The sequence below is a fragment of the Tauraco erythrolophus genome, chromosome 18 (genome assembly GCF_009769465.1).
Source record: "Tauraco erythrolophus isolate bTauEry1 chromosome 18, bTauEry1.pri, whole genome shotgun sequence".
NCBI lineage: Eukaryota > Metazoa > Chordata > Aves > Musophagiformes > Musophagidae > Tauraco > Tauraco erythrolophus.
In genome coordinates this window covers 7,724,278-7,747,546 of record NC_141482.1, presented here as the reverse complement: position 1 = coordinate 7,747,546, position 23,269 = coordinate 7,724,278, and the positions used below count along the sequence as shown (strand labels likewise).

The window sequence follows — 23,269 nt, the reverse complement described above, 5'->3', positions numbered from 1 at the left end:
TGATATTTCTACCCAGACTACTTAATAGGTAATCACTAGCAGGCAGGTAAAGGGAGTTTTATTCAAGCAGTCATTTGTTAAGAAATTAAACTGAAGCTTTTCATATCAACTGGTTGCATATGCATTCATCTGCTGTTTTAATCATCCCTTTGACAATACTGATTGTAGCTTTATTTATATGAACTGGAATTACCAATTAGAAGGTTGATTGACAGTGTGGTCACGTAAGAGTAAGCACCAAGAATAAATTGTCTCCTAATTAAAGACTTCTGTAACACCATTTTATGCTAAATCAACCTCTGCTTATCATGGAAACCAGAACAAAAGCAGGAGGTGGGGGGTGGGGGGGAAGAAGAAAAAAAGAAGAAAAATCTAAGAAATCTTCAGATGCAGTATCAGAAACATTTGGACATCATGGAAAATTAAATCCTTCAGCTGTTCATTTCTGTAAAAATGCTAAACCTGACCTATACTACACCCAGTGATAGCCTCCTGTCTGGCTTCCCTGCATGGTCTTATACCCAACAAGGTCTATTTTCTGATGTCTCCATTGAACAGAATTTATGAAACAAAAAGGCAGCATAAATTACACTCACTGTCCAGTTTGATGTGCAGGTTTTCTTCCCTCAAATTTCTACAACAGCTTGATAAACTGGTCAATACACCTATGCAAGAACACAAGCAGCCCAACAGAATCACAAACTGAGGTCACTGAGAAGCTGGCCTATGCAGAAGAAATGAACAGCACAAAAATCACTTAAAGGTGGGAGATTCAATACCCACAAGCATCAAAAGGATTCTGTATGACTGGAAATGCAAGGGAAAAGAGAAGAATCCTGAAAATGTATTAAGCTGAAGACCACAAAAAAATCTTAACACTATTTTAATTAGTTTTAGAATATTCCCTTTATATTTCTCTCAAGTAAATATTCATTCCATGGATGTCAATATCTGAGTTGTTTAAACAGAACACGGAATACAACTTCTCAAAGACGTGGTACAGTAAAGTAACTAAAAAAAATAACCTTCTGAATGATCTGAAGGCTCTTGAAGGGTTAGAAAAGCATCTAGAGTAGCATTTGCATTAATTTGGTCTGGCCAAACGCTGCAGAAGACCATCCTATGAGAACTGTCAACTGGCAGGGCAACCTAGACAGAAATTCTAAATTATGTTATACAGACCAGGATGAAATTAAAACAACATGAAGTAGGGATGAAAACCCTACCCAGTAAACTAAACAAAAAGTTAACACCAAATACACTATAGTAAAATTTTGCCATATATTAAAAGTAAATTAGACCTCAAGTTACTACTATTATAAATAAAACAGGATATTAAAATTCTATAATCTAAGTCATTCAATTGTTATAATCCATGACATTTAAATGAAAAAATAAAATACGTTCCTCTTTTTTTCAATAATACTTGGTCTTTTCTTGCTGATGAAAGCCCAACCTCTTACATATCGGAAGTTGACAGTTCAGCTCTGTTGTCCCTACTCTAAACCTACAGCTTCCTCTTCTGAGTACAGAGGTAACAGCCAACTTCTTAATTCTTTAAACACAAAATCTATTTTATTTCAACACTGTTTTCTGTTCTGCTTCGCATGAATTAGTTTAGGTTATTAGAGTGTCTGTATCAAAGCACAGCCACGCACTATGCGATTGCCAGCCTTGGAGCCAGTGTTCTCCTAAAGAGCGTGGGTGGCATTTGGGGCTGTGCAGTCAGCTTCTGCATCAGCTCTCACCACTTTCAACACGTGAGTACAGTATTTCCTGCCTAAAAACCACTCAACCAAAACCAAGAGTGCTCACACAGAAACATCGTTCGGCACGTTTTGATCTCAATGAGCTCAACATAGTGACCTTCAACTGACTCTCCCACTTTCAGGAGGAGCTACAGAGGTATGGTTTACACCATATGGAAACTAGGCATCCAACACAGCCTAGCTACCAAATTTAAGCATACATGCACTCCAGTTTTCAATACAATTTTTAAAACACATAAAAGAAAGAACATTACATTAGAGTTCGGATGGGATGACTAAGTGACAAGCCATATCTGTGGCACAGACAAAACCAGTATGACAAACAGCTAAAGCTACACTGGTTAAAATGTTAAAAATGCACGTATATGTCGTAGTCAAATGTGCAGATATGGTAAACACGATGGTTTCTTTTTGAAAGAAGACATAAAAGCATTGTATCTGTAATCCTCCTTACATGTTTCAGAGATAATCAATGTGCCTGTTTAAAAAGAAATCAGATACAATATACTACACTTCAAACCACAGTACATCAAACCAACATATTTTTAAACCTCTGGGGGAGGGGAAAAATGCCACAGATAAAAAAATGCCACTTGAGCCTTAACTACAGCTTTGTGAATCTGAAAGTACAATGTAACAAACTCCTGAAGTAGATAATGAGACTCAAGTACACTGAGTTAATAAAGAGGTTTTGGTGTACTGTTAACTATTTTGTACTAAAAAGTCTTACCTAATCTTTTAAGACTAAAACAGTTACATTATGAAGCAAACAGTATATTATATTGTTAATTGTATTGATACATCATTATCCTAATCTAACACTTCCATCAGTACAATAACTAATACAATAATATTTCAAAACATATGCATTTGATCATTTTTCACTTTTTTTTTCCTCCCCAACACCCTCAGCCAAAAAGGTCATTTACTAGATAATAAATAACTGAGTCAGACAGAGACTTTGCTTAATCAGGGCTGCCGGTTTAAAACAAAAAAAAATTAAAAAAAAATAAAAGCCATCTCTAATCTGGTAACCAGTGACGCACACCTTGTTGCAACATGTTCAATAATCTTAACTCAGCACACATCCTTTTTATATTATACATTCTGTCTTGGGGAGACTGTAATTTTTCAGGCCTTGTCAGGTTTCATTTACCAGTTCCCCTGCAGTGTTTAGTAAGCACTCTGCACTCCTGGGCTATTTTTCAGACATGACAATTAACTTGAGCCTTGTTCACTTTGCATATATTAAAATGACAGGACGCTTTCCGTTAAAGGATGGTCAGAGGTGGAACACACTCAGAGTGCCTCTCCTGTTTCGCTGATAAATAATGCGTGTGCTCTATTTTTGGAATGTCATTACTTGTTAATTTGTTTCCTATACGTCCCTGTTTGCAAGTCACCGCAATAGATGTAGGACCCAGCTATAACAAACAAAACGTATGGAAGAAAACGAGGGCTCCAGTGAACACACAGTGATAAAAAAGACGAGTCTTTATCCTTATGCCTTCACCGTGCACTGCAGAACACTTAAAAAACTTCCTCACCTGTGGTAAAGCGGTCACTGAGTCTCATCACGGGTCTGGTGGCACCTGAGCCACATTTTAGACTCGGAACAAATGGTGCCCTCATAACCCAGCTGTGAAAAGGTATGGAACTTCCCTGGCTCCATGTGTTTGTCAGGATACAGCTCCTCTAAGCAAAAGGCAATCGGGCGTGATGCAGCCACAGCGCCTGCTCGCGCGGCAACAAGAACCGGTACGCTCACACGCGGCAGCCCCAAAATAACACTGAAGAGGGCCTTTAATCTTGACTAATTTCCAAGTCACTGTACTGGAAGAGGTAATTTAGGCTTTCGATATAACTGATGGCATCATTCGAGTGTTTTTAGAATATATTTAAAATATTTTTCACATAGGTAAGTCTTTTCAGACTTGTAACCTAAGAGTTAGTAAACAATTATTTAAAAAAAAATAAGTAAACATTGAATAAATATATATAGAAAGAAAATCTCCCTATCCAAAACACCACAAAGAAAGAAACAGGATGTGATGTCTGGGCTACTGTAACGGGACTTGGTAACTACTTAACTGGTAAGAAACCACAGAACACCACCACTCTTTTCTGTACACCAGACACTTCAACAGCAGAAGAAACTCAGGCAAGGCTGGCTGAAATACATACAGCCTACTTAGGTTTTACATTAATATTTAATGAAGTTCTAAAAGTGAAAAACACTTCTTCCCATCACTCTTGCTAAAACCAGTGAGTACTACGGAAAGAGATTGTACTGACCAGTGCACAAACCTCTCTACAGCAAGAAAATTAACAGCAAGAAAATTCTAAAAAAAAAAAAAAAAAGTCCAATGCAAAGGGATGATTGTCAGAAACTAAGTAACAATCATATCAAATGCAAATACAGAACGATAACTACTAGTATATATTAGATTCATTGCATAACTTATAAAAATTGGGGCAACTATATTTTATGGGAACAAAATCACACATAAATACGGGGTGGGGTTTTTTTCTTACAGAATACAGTAGCTCCTGTAAGATAACAGAGCAACAGAGACATTTTCTTACATGATCTTATCAAGATACAAGAGCTCTTATCTTAATTTAACAATGACTAAGGAATTAGTTTTCCCTTACAAGGGAGGAAGCAACTTCCCAAACATAGTTTGAATATAGTAAGAATTCAATGTGCAAGTTTTCAGTGGCAACAACCATCATTTTCTTTAGGGTAGCTACACACTACCTTACACTTCAAAAGCAGAGAGTACTTAGGAAGAAAACAGGAAATGTAACCAACCAAACCGAGTTTGTTTCACTAAATACACGTGACCCCTCTCCAAGTCATCAAGTCTATTCCCTTTCTTGAAGCTCCGAATGTGTCATCACCAAGTTCATCCTCCTTCCTGAGACTCTTAATGGGTTCACATACATTTTTATGTATAATATTCATGCAATTTTTTTGTTCTGCCGTTCTACCCTACCAGTGTCTCGTGAAAACAAAGGCTGCTTGCTGCATTTCCAGAGAGACAGCTTAAACACAACTGTAGCACTACAATTAGCACAAACTCATTCAGTGCTACGGCATTGCTATAATTGAAGCAGACCCTATCATGCCAAAATCTTACTCATTTTACAGAGATCACTGTTTTATATAAAACATGTTTAGAATGAGAATGGTTCAAAATCAGAGTTTTCCAAAGCAGCAGTTAAAAATTGGGCAAAATATCAGCAATTTCCTTGTGAAAGCCTGTCCACTGCAAGTTTAAATTTAGAGAAAGAAGTCATTTTACGTTTGGATCAAAATCTCTAACAATACCAAAATGCCTTCAAACAAGGGGAAAAAACGACTGGTTTTGACAGAATGAAACATTTACTGTGCACACTATCAGTTTCTGACACGCGATCTCCATCAAGTAGATGCCAAGCTTAACGCCAGCCTTTGAACTTCTCCAATACTCAGAAAAGCATTCAAAACAGATGAATTTGTTGCATTTTCTATAGGTATTATTAGCAATGCATGTTCATCCCCAGATTTCCGATTTAGCCTTTGAATCTTGTGTGTGAATTGAAAGTATTCATCAATTCAGTAGGTATGAAGATTGGCTTTTAAGAAAACTGCTTGTTTGAACTAGTAAACACTTTCAAAAGTCAAGCTGCAGAGCAAAAATATTTTTTAATTAGAATTGCACAGCTGAAAAAAATTCTAACTATTCTTTTTATATTTTCATATTTAAGAAGCAAGTCCCTCAATTAAAGAGCAAGTCTCTCAATTAAAAGCTATAAACAATCTAGAATTTTTGCAATGCTCTAATCACAGTTTTGTTTCCCCCATTCTCCTTTGGGCAACTGTTCATCTTGGGAGATCAGATGTGATCTAGTTGATGCTCATGTGTCTTAATCAGCACTGTCATTAATAATCCCACCACACATTTAGCCTACCAGCCTAGTCACTTCATCTGCCATTTCCTGGCACTTGAATAATCACAAACTATTAAGAAGAACAAAAGTTTATCAACAGCTGGAAAACACAAATCCTTGAAAAGAGCAATCCTGATGCTTGTGAGTATTTCTATACAGCTCTCATATTTTGCCTCTGTGGAGGTACTAGGGAACAGTAAAATATAACTGTTTCTGTACTCGTACAGTCTCCTGGCAGATACTGCAAACTCGTAAGAAAGCTAATCTTTTGTTGGGTGGATGCTACAAAAAAAGACCATTTTCAGCCAAACTGACCAACTGAGGCAAGTTCTTACACTCAACATAAAGACCTCTGAAGTGAAAACACTTGAAGATTAAATATATCAGATGAACTTCAAAATTTACTGAAAAGTCCTGGCCACCAATAGAAAGACCCTCTTTGACTCTGACTACTAAAAAGCAAACATTTCACTTCTATGAATGACACAAAATTAGGAGTCAAAGTGTGCAATCCAGTTCTGCAGTTTCAAGAATCTTCTACGTTAGTGTCTAGACAACAATCTTTTGTTCTGTGTTTATAAGAACACAAATTGTTACACAATTAACAAATCAGTTTCTGATATTAACCTTGGAAAAACTCCAATCTCTCGAGACTTCCATAGCACAAATACCCAGAAAACAACACAACATAATGCTTAATGAAATTTTTTGGTTCCAGTCTTTATGACGCTTCAAAGACAGATTTTGCTATTAGTAGCAGAGTTAACGCACAAACAAATTAATCGAGAGAAGTTAAGCCTTGCCAGTGGTGCTCTGGGTCCACAGCAGGTGAGCTGGGATACAAGCCACTCAAAACACATGCACAGTAACTTCTGTCCCTCTTCCTAAACACTCAAAGCCAGTTCCACAAAACATACCATCTCACACTACCAATCCTCTACTACTGGACAGAAGTATTGCTTACCCTCTTAAAAAAAGCATGTCATAAATGGTGTGGCCTCCTGTCATGAATTTGCAGCCAGTTGAAACACACAACACTTTCAAGAGCACAAATATTAGGGAATAGTATTCTGTTATTACAAAACAACAACAAAGACAAACAATAACGAGAAGCAGCTTAAATAACTTAGTTAACATGTTTAGATTTAATCACAACATCCTGTAAAACAACTAGAAATTTTGCTGTATCTGTGGATTTTTTACCTTTTGAGTGCTCTTAACTTAAAAAATAGGGCTAGACACAGGCAAAACTCAGCCTACAGAAGTGATGAAGAGTGTGACCTGCCAGTATAATTTAAACACAATGCTAGTTATAACTGGAAAATAAAGTAGTCAACCATAAAAGGACGTTGGAACAAGGCAGTTCACAGATGTAATGCAAAGCACAAAATAGTCTCCTGTGTGTGTAAGCACTTGCCTTTTCTACACACTAATAACATATCTGAGGAGCGTGTAAAAAAGGAATGTTTGCTTACAGAAAAATCATTCTTAATGAATAGAAAACCACTGCTACTGCCTGCTCAACTCAACCATCTGCATATTTGTGCAACTAATACGGTCAAAGAGCAAATACAAATTGCCTACCACGACACCTCAGTGCAAGGAACCAAGAGTCACAACACACGTGGGGTTCCAGGTACTTCAAAAAAAGTTACCTCCATGCTTAGAGCTACAACCCTAAATTCACTGTCCCGACAGACAGTCTGGTATTGAGGGGAGCTAATCTCGAGATAGGACAAACATATCTATATTCATTTTGAAACAAAGAAAAAAAAGATAAAAGTATTTATTTAAAATTAGTCATTCCTAAGACTCCTGGTTGTTTTAACAATACAAGTGAACAAATCCGTTTTTAATCTGCAGGGGAAAAAAAAAAAAAAATCATAAATATAGCTTTAAGACTCTTTCAATTGCACACTTCTATTTTACACTAAAGCCGCACGCTCCTTTGGTGATATTTTTAAGTCAATAATCTCTGAGATGAGAAAATAGTATTTGTTGGATGAAACTAATTTTGCCATAAATTTCCAGCATATACAAACACACAGTCAGCTAAATCTTCCTCTCACTCGAGTAGAATAATTTAAAGATTATTTGTGACCTAAATTTCTTTTTGTACAGCCTGTGTCAATTTGCCTGAGAAAGGAATCAAAGGAGGAGCGGTCATTAGAGCTGGGAGAGAGAAAAGAACCCAGAAGAGTGTCCACATCTGTGACATCTCAGTATGAATGGAGACAATAGATGCCTTATAGGGCCGGAGCGAGGGTGTGGGGGAGGAAGGCCCGCAAGCCTGTTTTGTTTGTAACATAAAGATATGAATAATTCTGTACAATGCGGTTAGGAAGCATTATGTGCCATCACTAAATTAGTCTTATTTCTAGCTGGATTTCTTAGCTGAATTCAGTTTTTAGAAGAATCAGGCAGAACTCACGAAACAGACTCAAACACAGAGAAATAGGAAAAGAAAACACGAGTCTTTGCAGGAGAAGAAAAAGTGAGCAGCTAGGTATGATGGACACATTTTATAAAAGGGCAAATCCATGGAACAAACAAAGCCTAGCATGTCTATGGACCTCAAAAACCATTATTGCCTGGCCGTCAGAGAAACAAGATCAGTACCTCAGAGAAATGCTGAAGTGAAGACAGCAGAAAACAAAAAAGACCAAATTCTTACTAGAACTCACCAGATGTTCACAGATTAAAACGGAGACGGCTTTCTAAATTTAATTCTAAATTTGACATAGTATTTAGGGGATCTTTATAAGACCAACAGAACTACTACTTAAAATTGAATTAATCGGCTTTGAATACATCTAATCTAAGTTCAAAAAGGCTTTTCAAATTTTAAGCTTCATTTTTAATATGACTTTTTTACTAGGAACACGCATCAGCACACTAAGGACTGAGCAAGCAAGACAATCACCGCAAATTCCCAGCTATTTAAAACTCAGAAATCTTGAGTTACACTGTATGGATGAAGATTTAATTTTCAAAACCACTTAAAATTCTGCCAAAACACTTCTTCACATTAAAGGCATACAGACTGCATGACACACACATTCAAAAATTTCTAGCACATTAAAATATTGTATTTATTTCTTCACATCATTTGCAGCTCTAGTTCAAAGTATTAAAACCAAGTATCATAAATAGTCTTAATGGGGGGAAAAAAAAAGGAAGTCAGCACATGAATCAGTTAATGCTCGTGCACATAAATCAAAGAAATTCTCAAAGATGGTATTATTCTCCTATAAAGTTAGTTGTGTTTCAAAAACAATAGGCAGCTTAGAAGCAGTGTGGAATATTAATTTACACATCTCTAGTGATACGTGAGGACATCACCACACACCTGCAGCCTTCAAGATGGAAAAGCGATTACGCTTCCACTGTATGACTGTACTCTGATGACAACAAGGAGAGAGGGAGAGAGGCAAAAAAGATACAGGCTCTCGAATTTTGGATAATAGCTGCTACACCTACACAGCTTTTTTGGAGCAGAGAACAAAAACTAAAAAAAAAAAAATACCTGTATGGCTCTGTAATAAAGTTAAGGGGGATACCACAGGGAAAAGGTTAGCATTTAAAAAGTGGAAAGCTTGTCTACATGGGAAGAACTGAAACACCCACAGAACACGGTAAATTGAATGTAAACAGGAAATACAGGACTAAAAAAAGAACAAGAAGAGTGTCTTGCACCGAACTGCAGCTGATAATAAAGACGTATTTAAACAACACATCAGAAGCAGGAAGCCAGTTAGGGAGACTATGGACCTCTTCACGGCAAAGACATAAAATGGGCACTGAGAGAGGATTAAAGCCATAGCTCTGAAATTCAGTTTCTTCCTGTTGGCCTTCATCACTGAAGATTCCCACTTCCAGAATTTCTTTGTAGCAAACTGGTTGGAGAAGCAAAATGAATTTTAAGGAAATACAGAGGAAGAATTAAACCAAACAGACACACAAGGTGTTAATCAGTCACCAGGATATCCTTCATCCAAGAATGGGTTCAAATGTGAATCTTCAGGACTGCTGGCCACACTGCACAATCTGTCATTACGAACGGCCACTGCATCAGAGGACGGGCAGGTGACCCATGTAGCTCCTACTGACATGAAGCAATCCAGGAGGACTCTCAGGAGCTATGGACCAGTGAATTTGACATTCGTGTCTTGATTGACTTCCATCCCTAGTAAGATGGTCAAAGTTATTCTAAAGAATAATATTGCTGAGCGCACGAATAAACAAAGTCTGCAGAAAAACAGCCAACATGGCATGACGTCTGAAGAAGGAAAGCTTATTTGAGGAAAAAAATAAAGTTGCACAGAATTACTGTGACCTCTATGATCCTCAGACTGATCTAATATTCCTTGTCATTTTACGTTTGTTAAAACTTGTAATATTTTTATTTATTTATTTTTTAACATTCGAATAGCTTTAGTGCAGTGGCAAAAATGTATTTACCCATATAAACTATTTTACTCAGGGAACTTGTACAGAGACTCAATGCCAGTATGAAATGTGATTTTACTGAGGTTTGTTGACAGAGCTTTACCAGGAAGCTTCTCTAGTAACAGATTAAGCCTAAAACATGGTGCTATCATTCTCAACATCTAATATTTTCTAAAAGTCAAAGCTTCAACTATGTATGAGTCAGAGGTAAATGAAAGAGGAGGAATGAAGGGAGTTAAGTGAAACCTTGAATTGTGCAACTCAAGTTTTTTGTTTTGGTTTGGTTTTTTAATTTCTCCTTTACAACCATGTATAATTAAAACTCACATTTCTCTCCCTATTTAATAATAATAAAAAAAAGTGGCTTCTAGAGGTAAGCTCCTTGCTTCTCCATTTTCTTCAGTTAGACCTCAAGGTAAACTGTCGATATTTTCAAATTTTCTTTTACAGTGCTGGAGGAAGGGAATCCATTTTTCTTTTTAAATGAAAAATGAGATGCTTTGCTAGTCGTGTCACTGTCACAGTTGGGGTTTGAAGAGAAAGAGGAAATATAATGAGTTTTGAAAAAAAAGAACTGGCAATATCGCAGCCTGTAACAGAGGCATACAAATGTGGAGAAAAAACAATTGTGTTTTATTCTCATGTTAACTGAGAAGTACTTTAATATGAAAAATATTAAAAACTATAACATTACCTGTGACTTCTAATTGTCAAAATTGCTTCAAGAAAAAATATATTACAATTATTTAGGTCATGAACAAATAAATAAATCTAGGAAAAAAAATCAAACCTATTTTAGAGAATGAACAAAGATAAGCGCTTGACCATCAGTGCATTGTGAGAAACTATGCATAGAAAGGATCTGTAAAACTCAAAACTACAGGCTGGTTTACATGGGAAGACTTACTAGCATTATTATACCAATAAAACACCATATCTACATTTCACCTACCTCAGAACAAAGTAACTGGACTTAAACCACCCTAATATTAGATAAATTACTTAGAGCAAATGTTCAGCCACTATAATGACAAAAGTCTAAAAATAGTGGCATAGTAACACTGCTACATTTTACCAGTAGGTAAACACAAACAAATGTGCAATATGTACACAAGTTCCTTACCCAGGGATTGACAATACAGTCTGGTCGATGTACACCAAAATTACCTGTGTGCTAATCACTTCCTTCCTTTTCTAGATTGATTACAAGTAAAAACGTGTGTCTTGAAATATCTGAAAGCAGAATAGCTAAGACTAATCTAGCAACCCGTGCAAGAATACACTGTAAATACTGTACCTATACTGCAGTATACTTTTAAAACTTTCACTCATTTCCAACAGTAAAATGAGTTTTGCACACAAACACTGTAGCAACAGTACAGCACAAAAATGTATTTCATTACTACATGCTAATTTAACCATGCTCCCTGCTACAAATTGCTGTTCAACATCAGACAATAACACTGATGAAAAAAAAGCTGCTCATCCATTTTTATTATTACAAAATGCTTTTTATAACAAAGGAACAAATCAACAAAATTTTTACAGGTGGAAGTATGCTTCTCTCCATACACCTTACCATATATTTAAGCTCGTATAAAATTAAGAAAGCATGCCAAAATCTAACTCGGAAAGAAAGCTTAGCACTTTTCAGACCTTTATGTTCCTGCCCCTCCACCAGTCCCACTTTGGCAATACGTGTGTTACAACTGTGGAATAACGACTAATTCTACAACTAGGGATAGTCAAGAAAGGACAGACAAGCTTCAAGACACTACAAAGTATCTTATTTGCTAACAAAAAAAACCCAACCAAACCAAAACAAAAAAAAACAACCACAAAAAACCCCAAAGCATCACACCATCAAGATCACAGTGTGTCACTGCAAAGAGAAATCACATGGGTTTCCAATAAAGTAACCCAAAAGATCTCAAGAAAAGTCACATAAGAGCAGCTTTCTTCAGTAAAGAGGTGCCTGTCTCTACAAAATAAGAGTTTTCTTGAGCACGCATACATAGAGGGATGCACGGAAGAAAGGCTTTACAGGGTAAAAGAATATAAACAAGGTCTGACAAGGGAAAAAGTTAACATTTATGAAAGATCCATTTGCTTATCACTCTACCAGTACTCCATAAACAGCAGACAATTATGAGGGACACTGCTGAAGACAAAAATGAATTTTCAGAATTACCTGCAATGTACAGATATTCATAAGTAACTAAAACCAATCATCCTGACACAACTACACTAACTTTTTATTCCTGTTTATAGAAGGATATCTTCTGCTGTTCATACAGCTTATTTTGTCCGCAAGACCAAATTTTACTAGACATTAGTTTAGGGTTCTCACGAGTCTAAATAAAACATTAAGTAAGTCAGCTTTTTCCTTGTTACATCTTTTGAAATTTTAAAATGTCATAAATCAATGCACTCAATTCTTTAAGTGAATGTGCAAAGCTTTTAAGAACAAGTAGTTACAATCTATGGACTACTTCAAGACCAACAAGCTCAAGAAAGAGAGATACTTTCTATTATCATCTTACTTTGACTTATTTGTTGCCTGCATGACTTTTAATACCTGGTTATGCATTAGTAATATCTTTAAACGATCCAACAACAGTAACTCCACATTTTAAATTCAGCAAATAAATGGGGAAGATTTGAGAGTTGCTACAATTATGACCACAATTTTGGCTGAGGTCAGTCCAAAATGACACAGAAAATACAGTGAATCCATTCTGCCTCTTAGGGGTGTTTGAGATCAACTAACATTTAAAACCCTGCTGCTTCCAAACTGAAGCAAAGAAAATCTTTGAATATCAAATTTTTAAAAAACTAGAGTAGCAAAGCCTGAATTCCAGACTGGTTTCAGACCTTAGTTTATCTTTTTACTTAAGCAATTTGGTTATTATTTAAAGAAGAAAGAAAATTATTTCTTAAGCCAACTGAAATGACTTCCATGTAGAAGTGACAGATAAAAAGTATTTGGTATGAATGTTAAAATGAAGTATTTAGTAAGAACATTAGTGAGGAGAAAGCAATGTACCTTACACCATTGATCAGCAATTAAAAAGATGACAATCACGATCATATCCATCCATTTTACCTCTAGGAGTCACCTACAGTTTCAAGTTACCTGGCACCAGATCAGTGTGATCTGTTTAGCACTACACTGAGTTACTGAAGTAACAGGAAACTACGACTCTAAAAATAGACCAAACTATGTAGACTAGCAGAAAATTTGTCAAATATTAACACAATAATTTCTTCCAGACAACTCTCTCTTTAAAAGAACTATTAAGCAAGAATAATTACATACAGAGTTTTGCACATTTCAAGACAATCACGTAATTCTTTATGAAATTTAAAGCAAGTAGGACAAGTTTTTCATTATTTGGCTACAAACTGTTTACGAAGATCTCAAAATGCCTACCAGACAATTTGTTCATCACTGAAAAGAAAATGCATCTTCTTCGTGCTTTTTTTTTTTTCTTTTTCACATATACGGTTTAGCACTTTATTCTAATAAGAAATAGCACTTTTACTGCATTTAATTTCATGATTTCTAGAAAATGTATGCTTCTGAAAGACTATCATATATTCAAAACAATCCCATGTACTGAAAGTCTGGTCTCAAGTTCACTAAAACAGTTAATAGGGAAGAAGTATTTCTATGCTTTAAACATTCCTCTTACTGTTTTAGATTATAGTGCCAGTTTACAAAATGTTAACCTTGTGACTAAATTCGATAAACGAAAATCATTATGGGTTTATAGTCTGGATTCTCATCTTAATGAGAGTTAACATCTTTAGAACAAAACGTTCAGAGCTGCAAGACATATGCTGAACATGTGTATACACGTAAAGCTTTGAAAGCTGCTTAAAAATGTGAGAATGAGTAAAGCTCATGTTACCCTTGATAAATGTCAGCTGTCAGGCACCACAGCCCAATACACACAATTTTTTTCCACAAACTAGAGCTGAGAAAAATGCAATTTTTACTTCACCAGCTGAATATAATGTATTATACATGGCAACATCTACCTAAGGTCAAAAGTTTAGCGTTTTCAAATTTTAATTTCCAAAACAGGGTATTGTTACACAGACAACATCATCACACTGATATTAATAGAAGTATTTCCAAAAATCTCAGATAAAGTTCCATATAACGCTCTAATATACACATTCTACCAAAACGGACACATTTAATATCAAACCAAGTCAAAAAGAACCTGAAACAGAAAAACACAGTTTTTATATATCCACTACCAATTCTGTATTTTTTACAGTCCAGTTTCACCTGAACAATATTTTCTGCTGTAGTAAATCACTCGTTATAAAATTCTAATTGTATCTTGCAGAATTAGCCCAACAAGTGGAGCAAAGTCTTGGAACATTAGCTGTACCATAGCAGGGTGGGGTAAGGATCAGATTGGCAGAACTTTCCATTAAGAAATGTTACTTTTTAATGCCATATAAACATGTCAGTCACCTCGATCTACAGTGTAGTCCACTTAAAACCTGTTCATTCCCCAGCTCTCCCTTTTGAACTACCTATAATTTATCATTCTGTGTATATGAAAAACCATTACTATGCTACCGTTATCACGCCACATGGTGAAATGTACTTTAAAAATTTCACTGTAATTACCATGTTAACAAGCAGGTTTCTTTCTCCACAGCTAAGTCTGAAGCACTGATTGTCTTCTGTGAAATTATGTTAAAAATATTAGCTAGTTATCCTGATCAGGTTAAAAGCTCAGTGTGTTGAAAGATTGTGAAATACATGTGTCAATCTCGATGCCTTTCCCCCTCTGTGTTTAAGTATTTTGATCCATTTAAATTTAATATACTTCTATTGAGATTCTCAGAAGCACTTAGTATTGGTCTAAGTCTGTTTCTGTTAATTCAATGAGAATTCTGTCACCAGCTCCAGTAGAAATACTGAGGCTGAAAGTAATACTTCTTTCTAAATTTTATCTTCAGCAGGAAACAAAAAAATCTTTTACGTGAATATTTTATTAACTTCAAAATGAAAGATACAACAAGACACACTTTTTACACATTAGCTGTCTACTACCTATAGTTATGGTAAGTAATCTAAATGATCTTTCATCAACCACACTGAACACCAGTGTTGCAAAACCAGAGTAACTGCTGATAGCAGTGGCAACCTGATAGACTTACTACAAAAATTGCATTATTTGTAGCAATGCAGACATCAAAGTAACATCCTCTAACTGCAAAAGTGATTATAAGCACTAATCAGAGCAAATTATCAAGTTTCAGCAGGATACAAAAGCTCTTCAGATCTTTTATAGCATAAGAAATATATACAGCTTACCTATTTCTAGTTCTTACAAAAGACCTTTATTAAAGAAATGCTATGTATGAATGATAACACTACCTTCAATTACCAAAGAGTCACAAATCCTGCAATTTTGCAGCAAACACCAAGCAGTTATTTCTACTGCTTTACACATCTTTCCTAGCTCTAGATGTTCTTTACAATTCAAGGATCTTTGCAGAACTCTGGATGATGAGTAGGGATTTCTTACTATCTTTGGGCAAGGGAAAGGGTTACCAATTACCGCCCTGCCATTACCGCATGGCCACTTACAATGGCCACTTACAAATTGCTCCTTATTAGCCACTAAGATGTCACACATCACAGCAGAGCATTTTAAGCAGAATGAAACTGGTATCTCAAAACATCATTCTGCAAACTGCAGTGGTTCAGGATTGACAAATAACTGTCACACAGTACAAGCAGGGCAGAAGTTTTTCAGTTTCTCATCAGAGATCCTGAGACATTACTAAAAAATTGTCTTAGGTCTGCTAGCTAATGGGACTGAAAAAAAATCTTTAAAACACCTTTTAAAAAGGCTGGGGGTTTTATGATTGCACTTAAAAGACACACTGAATTGTTTCCTAAAAGCAAAGACTAATTTTGCTTTTACAGCCAAGCAAGTCAACGTTTTTGTAACTTTTCGAGCCAATGAATGACTAGCAGCCTTCAAAGTTTCTCAGAAGCAACCCAGAAACTTTATGAAACCGTAACGGAAGAACACTATGAAGACAGCATAAATAGTATAATATGTGCCATTAAACAGTATTAATCTTGCTCTAACAAGGGCTCTGTAAAAGCAAGCCACAAAGAGAACTGCAACTTAGAATGCTTTGCTTCTAGAAAGTTCAGATGTGCAAAAGATATTTCTGATAAGACACAATTAACATTTATATTATGTACACACAAAATAACAAGAAAGCAAAAGAGAAGGGTTATTTCCTTCAAATAAAGATAGCCCTTCTGGCACTAATGCTTTCATTATTAATACCTGTTTGTCGTAGAAACATAGAATTCGCCGTGCCATATCGTATCAGAGCCTCACTTTATTCAGTACTGAAAAAGGGTGAATCTACCAGAGGGAGGCTGAGCTTCCAGGAATCAGTAGGAAACTAATAGACACCACAGAACACCCTTATAAATATAAAATCTACAGCCATAACTATAAATATTCTCCTATTAAAAAAAATACAAAATGCTTTTTAGTATACTAATAACTTGCCTGATATCGTGTGCCTGCTAACTGCATAAGTGATTTTTTTAAACCATTTTAAAAGGTTTTGCTTTTTATCTAATAGGATGCCCCCACTATCCTCCCCATAAAACACACAAGACTCCAGTCTGTTCTTATATGTCATGCTCTGTTATTCAGCTTCTGAAAACCTCAAACATTTATTCTCTCTCCAAATGTTCTCTTCTGCCTCTTATAGTAAGCTCAAACAAGCTTCATCTTGATCTTAATCTTCTCCATTTTCAACTTTAGGATATTTCAGAATAAGACTCCTTTGACTGAAATTCTCAATTCTAATCCTGTCGCAACAACACTCCAGCAATGTTGACACAGGACCCAGGAGGACGACATTACATATGTGGCAGAGAATCAAGGTGAAAAACAAAAGAAATCTAAAATGAAGAGACAAAACTGCTTTTCCTACTTTAACAGTACTGTGGAGAAAAGCAGAGGAATGACAGCTTTAGAAATAACAAATCACCTAATGAATATTCTATACAGGAAGCTGGAGAAGACAAAAAGAAGCATAATTAAAGTCATCAATATATTCTATATATATAATTTAAAAGTATTAATTCAAAATTCCTGAAATTAGTACTATTGGAAATATCACTACACGGGTATTTTTCTTATGAACAACAGTCACCGATCAATTAAAAAGGATCCTGTGACCATCATAGAGCTTTCAATTCCCCTTCCTCCATTTGCATAGCCAGGATAATGCCGTTTTGCCCTCTCAATTTAAAATTACATTAAATAGGTATTGAATAAAAAGCAACTTTATCTGACTATTAGATGTAAGAAATTCTTCCCTCAAATAAAATAAACTTTTTTTTTAATTGTCCATCTTCAGTATATATGGCCTTTTTTCCTCCCCAGGAAGACAAAGCTTAGCACTAGGAAAAAAAAGGCTTCTAATTCTAATTTTCCTATTCTCATATCACAGCCCTGAGGTTTCTTATGAAAGAATATTTAGTTGTCTTAGTGCTGGAAATGGGAATATGTTTAAGTAGTAACAACCAAAATGAAAATGACTTATATTTTCACAGCATCATTATCAAAAGACTACAATAGCATGTGGAGCCAGACAGACAAAAGACATACCGTTTTTGCTGGCATATCATTTTTGCTCTGAATCTACTTATATTTGTCAGATCCTTGATTTATCAGGACATTCCCTATTTGTATCTTGAGAACTAAAACTGGCTACTATATGGATTATAGTGTTATTGTTATATTGTGCTTTTAATTTACTTATCTTGAAGAAAACTAGGCATTTCTACGGCCATCTGATTGGAAAGAGTGAACAATAGGCATGATGCAGTGATACATCATGCAGAATTTTTAACACTACAAACTGTAAAGTTGATCCCTTTTGTTGCCTCAGCCTCCCAGATCTAGACTTCAGCAGACTATTGTAAGGATGACTATACACCACAAATGAGCCAATGCAACAGTTATGGAGCACTTCAGCCCATCTTCTGTTTTCCTTCCTCCATCTGTTCAGGGATGTGGTCTCTCTACTATTTAAAATTCATGTGCTGCTTTGAGAAATAGCCAGATAGGTTATACTGATTATCACCCTAAAGGACAAGCACTATATGCCTAATAAACATTGGAAGGAAAGTTTAGATAAATCAGAGCTAATGATTAAATAGGATAGATACAAAGAGCTTTCCAGAACACTCAAAAAAAAAGGTGAATGGGAATGGCAGGGAGGGTTCCACATTAACATGTGGAATTTCCGTGAACAATCCTGTCCTACCCCCCACTCCCAAGACCCCCACCCAAACAAACAATCTAAAAACAGCCTTAAACTGTGCTGGAAATAAAGCCAACTCTTCCAAAAAAGGCTACAGAGTAAATATCCTGGTCTGCTACCTACAGCAGAAATCGGTAGGGAAAGCTACTGTCCTGTAGCCAAAGACGACTTCAGCCTACAACAGAAGCTAGGAACGACCTGGCTATTAGGGCACATCAACCCAGCAACATTTATGAGCAACAGCTGTATAGATAATGCAACACAGAGATTATAAATGCATAATGTCCATTCAGCTATAGCAACCAACCACTGTATTTACCGCGTTTTTCAAGAAAGTGCGGGAGGTGGAACACAACTCACAGCAGGAGATCTGCCCCACTGAGATCACACCACTTTGTTCGATCTGGAAAACACTATGTTTGCTTCATACTGTTCTCTATACTAAAAGGGAAGGAGGAAAAAAAAAGGGGGGGCAAAAAAAGATACATTCTATCCTGATTCCTGAACTCTAGTGTCAGAGAAACACCACCGTGTGTATGCACACATATGCTTAAAGGAATCAATATGTCTGCAGCTTAAAACATTTTGCATCTATTCATCTTGCCACACCCCAATAGCATGCGAGAGAACTCACAAAAATTATGATGCTTGCAGAAAAGGTGAGAGAATGAGTATGTTGTTTTGTGGGGTTTTTTTAATGTCTTTTAAGAAATTGCTGCTATAAACCTGCTCCAAGACTTGAGCAAAACCAGACCTGAAAGTCGGTTGAAAGAAAGTGTTTTGTGGACCTCTAGATCCGATCAATAGATTTCTTAGAAAAGATATGTTTCCATTATCTAACACAGCTCTTCAAAGAGGGATTTACATTCCAGAAACCCAACCCATTACTGTTACAGAGGACCAAGAGTTCACTCATCACTGGAGATTTGCAACAAGGATGCAGACAGGACAGCTTTGAGACAAACCTAGTGAGGAAGAAGCAGAGAAAGAAATGCTTGTTGCATCCTGTGATGAAACTCTTGGACTGCAGATACTTAGTTTCATCACCAATTGAAAAAGAAATAAAAGCAGAGAAAACAGAGAGTAATGTTTTAAAAACAAAAACCAAAGTTCTAACTGCTAGAGGTCTATTCTTTTTCAGCATCAACTGTGCCAGCATGACAGTTAAGAGCTAATTCAGGGGAAAGTGGCAAGCCTTAATTCTAGATACCAGAGTCCAGGTCACCATACAACTTCTGCAAGCAAAGCCAGGAGACTGGGGGGAAACAAGCCAGCAGAAATTCAAAGCACGCAACAGAAGTACTGATAAGTTTTGGAATATAAAACAATTTTCCAAATTAAGAGGTTATGCTCTAGAATTTCCTCTAAATCATTTTTCCATTCTTCAGTAAAACACGATAATAGGAACTACTTACTCTAGATAACAGAAAGAATAGACGAAAACACTTTGGCATGAACTTCTTTTAAAATCTCTCATTCACAGTTTGGAAATCTTGGTAGGGGGAGAAAGTTCTAAAAGGGGAGCTCCACAGCAGCAAACTACATTCCTCCCCTGAGGAAACTGGGGAGATGTAACCAACCTCAAAATCTACTCTGAATAAACACACAGAATAAAACAGTATAGAACTCTGTGGTTTATTTTTAGTTTCTGATTGCTCATGTAATGCTGTTTGGTTACAAACGCATTTACAGTATCCCTGATAGCCCTCTTTCTAGTCATTTTCGTTAGAAGTAAAGGTTACACTAGTGATTTTCTCACGATCAGCAGTCAGCCCTTAACAATAGTCTTCAGTAACACTCCCCCCCAAAGCAGGATACTTTGAAGTTACAGGATTTACAAATCCAGTGAAGTTTGTGTTTCTTTAGCCTGAAAGCCAGTGTTCGTTTTCTGCCAGTGTCCCACCCTACCGCTGGCACATGAAGTAATATTTTCAGAGATCACCGACTTTAACACTACAAGGCATGTGCACCCAGTGTTCAAGAGGACCCTTTCAGATAGAGACATTTAAATGACGCTGTGGAAGCAGAGTTCACGAGTGATTCTTGGTTCCTCGCAGTTGTTACTCACTCTTCTTTCCTTTAGAACAGCATTTATTCCATTTCACCGTGAAAGGCAATATGATTTGCAAATTCAGTACAGATCCACTGCAAAGACAGACGAACTGCCACGGAGCAATGAGAAGCAGACAGGACGCACACAGGCGCAGGGAGGACAGAACAAAGAATCACAGGGAGTGGGGAAAAATAAACTCTACAATAGCTGCTGCTTGGGAACACTAGCTGGAACAAACAGGGAGGCCACCAACTATCATTACAAGCGCATGTTTCTTTTGCCGTTGCAAGGAGAATTGCACACAAGAGGGGGCAGGGGATCTGCTATTAATCATATTCTATTCATTGTTCCCTTGATGCTGCTGGCAGTCCTTCAGGAGACTCCCTTAATTCCCAGATAAAACTGCAGCGAGGACAGCAGCACTCCGAAAACAGCACACAGCGAACCCTGACAATCTTCTACTCTAACACTGCTGTAAACTAAACGCTACTTAACCACTGCACTGCTTATTGAACGGGATTTAAAAAAAAAAAAAATTCAAATCACAGCAGCTGAGGGTTACTCCCCACCCTAATCTCTCATTTGGAAAATGAACACACCGTATAAATCCGACGAAACTATTTGCAAGAACAAGCCCCTAGAGAGGTGAAAACATCAGCCTGAAGTAGTCAGGAATCGAGTTTCTTTGTTGAGGAAGAGTTTTGAATGTTATCTCGAAGTCAGGTGCTGAGTGACTCCTTGATTAAGTGGCACTTAACATTCAGCGAGTTGAATGTTCCAGCAAGAACAGCGGGCCGATACCTGTGCCTGGCGGTGGGGGAGGCAGAACCAAGTCGGATACTCTTTTGTCACTAACAAGACAGACATGTTTAAGGGGAAAGAAAGAAACGTGGATTAACTAAAGCTCGTATTCATACTTCATCGAAAACGTAATGCTGCTTTAATTTGTCTGGTTTGGCAAGGCTACTGAGGGAAGGTGAATTTTCTTGACCACAGATATTTTTTGATTTTTTGGTGACAAATTCTGCATAGCATTGAAGTGACACACACTCTAATTAGGTCCAGAGTTTGTTACGAGACATCCTACCCAAATAAAAATCCGTAACATTGGCTACCATGGGCCTCTGACATTTTGCAAGCTGGCAATGAAGTTCAGCTGGCACCACTTGTCTCCCAGACTGAACAAATACGTTATTTAAGGAAGATACAGAACAGAAAACCAGCTATGGCTAGGTAGATATGTATTACTTCGTTTGTAAGTCGGTGTGTTATTTAATGAGATATCTCTGCTGCGATTTCAGTCAGGAGAAACCACTTCAATCTTCAAAAAAACCCAGGGAGTTTATTAAGCAGCAGAGCTCGCCGCACCAGCGCGCCCGGTGACTCATCCGCCCTTCCCCGCTTTCTAATTAGCCGAGGCAGTCAGCATCAGTTCGGTGGTTGTTTTCCGTTTGGGTTTTTTATTTTTTTTACCATAGAAGAACCATCTTGGGAATGAAAAACGGACGACTCCTTGTTGACAGAACAGAGTTTTGGAAGACAGCTGGCACCGGCAGCGCGGGCAGATTCCAGCTTCACCGCCAGCCGGACGCGCTCGCCACTCGCTCCCCCTCCCCGGGCGAGGCCGCATGCGGCGCGGCACGATCGCGGAGCATAAACACAGGAAAAAGGGGGAAAATCGCTCGGCTCTTGGCGAGGGGAAGGCGTTCCAGCAGAACCGCCACAGGGTCAAAAGTTTACCGTGGTTTCCATTTCACCCCTGCGCAGCCAATGAGCGCGCGGCGGCTGCGGCGGCAGCGCGGCCCTTAACCCCTTGCGGCCCGGCGGGGGCAGGGACGGGCCTCACCGCCCCCTCCCCTCCAGCGTCGTACGCAGCCGAGCCCCCGGCAGCCTCTTGCGAGCCGGGCCTTTCTTTTAGCGTGGAAATGAGGGGGAACGGGAGCCGCGCGGAGCAGCACAGCAGTGAGGCGGCCGTGAAGAGCTGCAGAAGTAGGTCCCCTCGCCCCCGTTTCAGTTGAAAACCAGGTCGGAAATCTAAAGGATGGGACTGGGACTAGGCGGCATCAAAGCAGCTCTGAACTGTGGAGCTGTAAGTGACAGCAGCGAGATGGTGCTGGAAAACAGGAAAGACTGACCTTGCGAAAGGGAGGGGAGGGAGGGAGGGAGGGGAGGGAGGGAGGGAGAACACCAGCAGAAAATTGTCGGAAAGGATTCCGAATGCACAGTCCGGAGCTGCAGTGATTTACTTTGCTTCTTGGCAAATGAGGAGTTGGCATTGCCCTGGCATAAGGCTGGGCAGCCCAAGGAGTGCTGCTGCCCACTGGCCAGTCCCCACAGTACCATTAATAAGACTCTGCTTCAAGATGTTGGTTTCAAAACAAGTTGTCCTCCATCTACTCCAACGAGGATAGATATGGAATTTGGGGCTCTTAAATATAAAAATAATCAGCTCTTCACAGCCTTGCACAGGAAAATGAGTAATACCTAGCCACAGAAGTAGAAAATGGTCTGGACACGAGACATTTGCAATAGATTTTCTTGCTTTGGCATGGAAAAAGACAAGATGCATCTTAGTTTCCACTCATTTTAAGACTACAGAACTAGGGGAAGAACATAGAATAGGCTTCTGGTGGTGCTGGATGCCTCCCTTCTGTACCAAGCTTCCAGGTTCTGTCATCTCCTAATCAGTAGTTCTGGTTTAAAATTTTAATGGAGAGAATTA

General features: G+C 37.7%; 1 protein-coding gene across 2 annotated transcripts in view; it reads right to left on the bottom strand.

The window, feature by feature from the left end:
- Positions 1-23,269, bottom strand: part of NCOA3 (nuclear receptor coactivator 3) — an 84,625-nt gene that overhangs the window by 33,319 nt on the left and 28,037 nt on the right. The window lies entirely within an intron of this gene.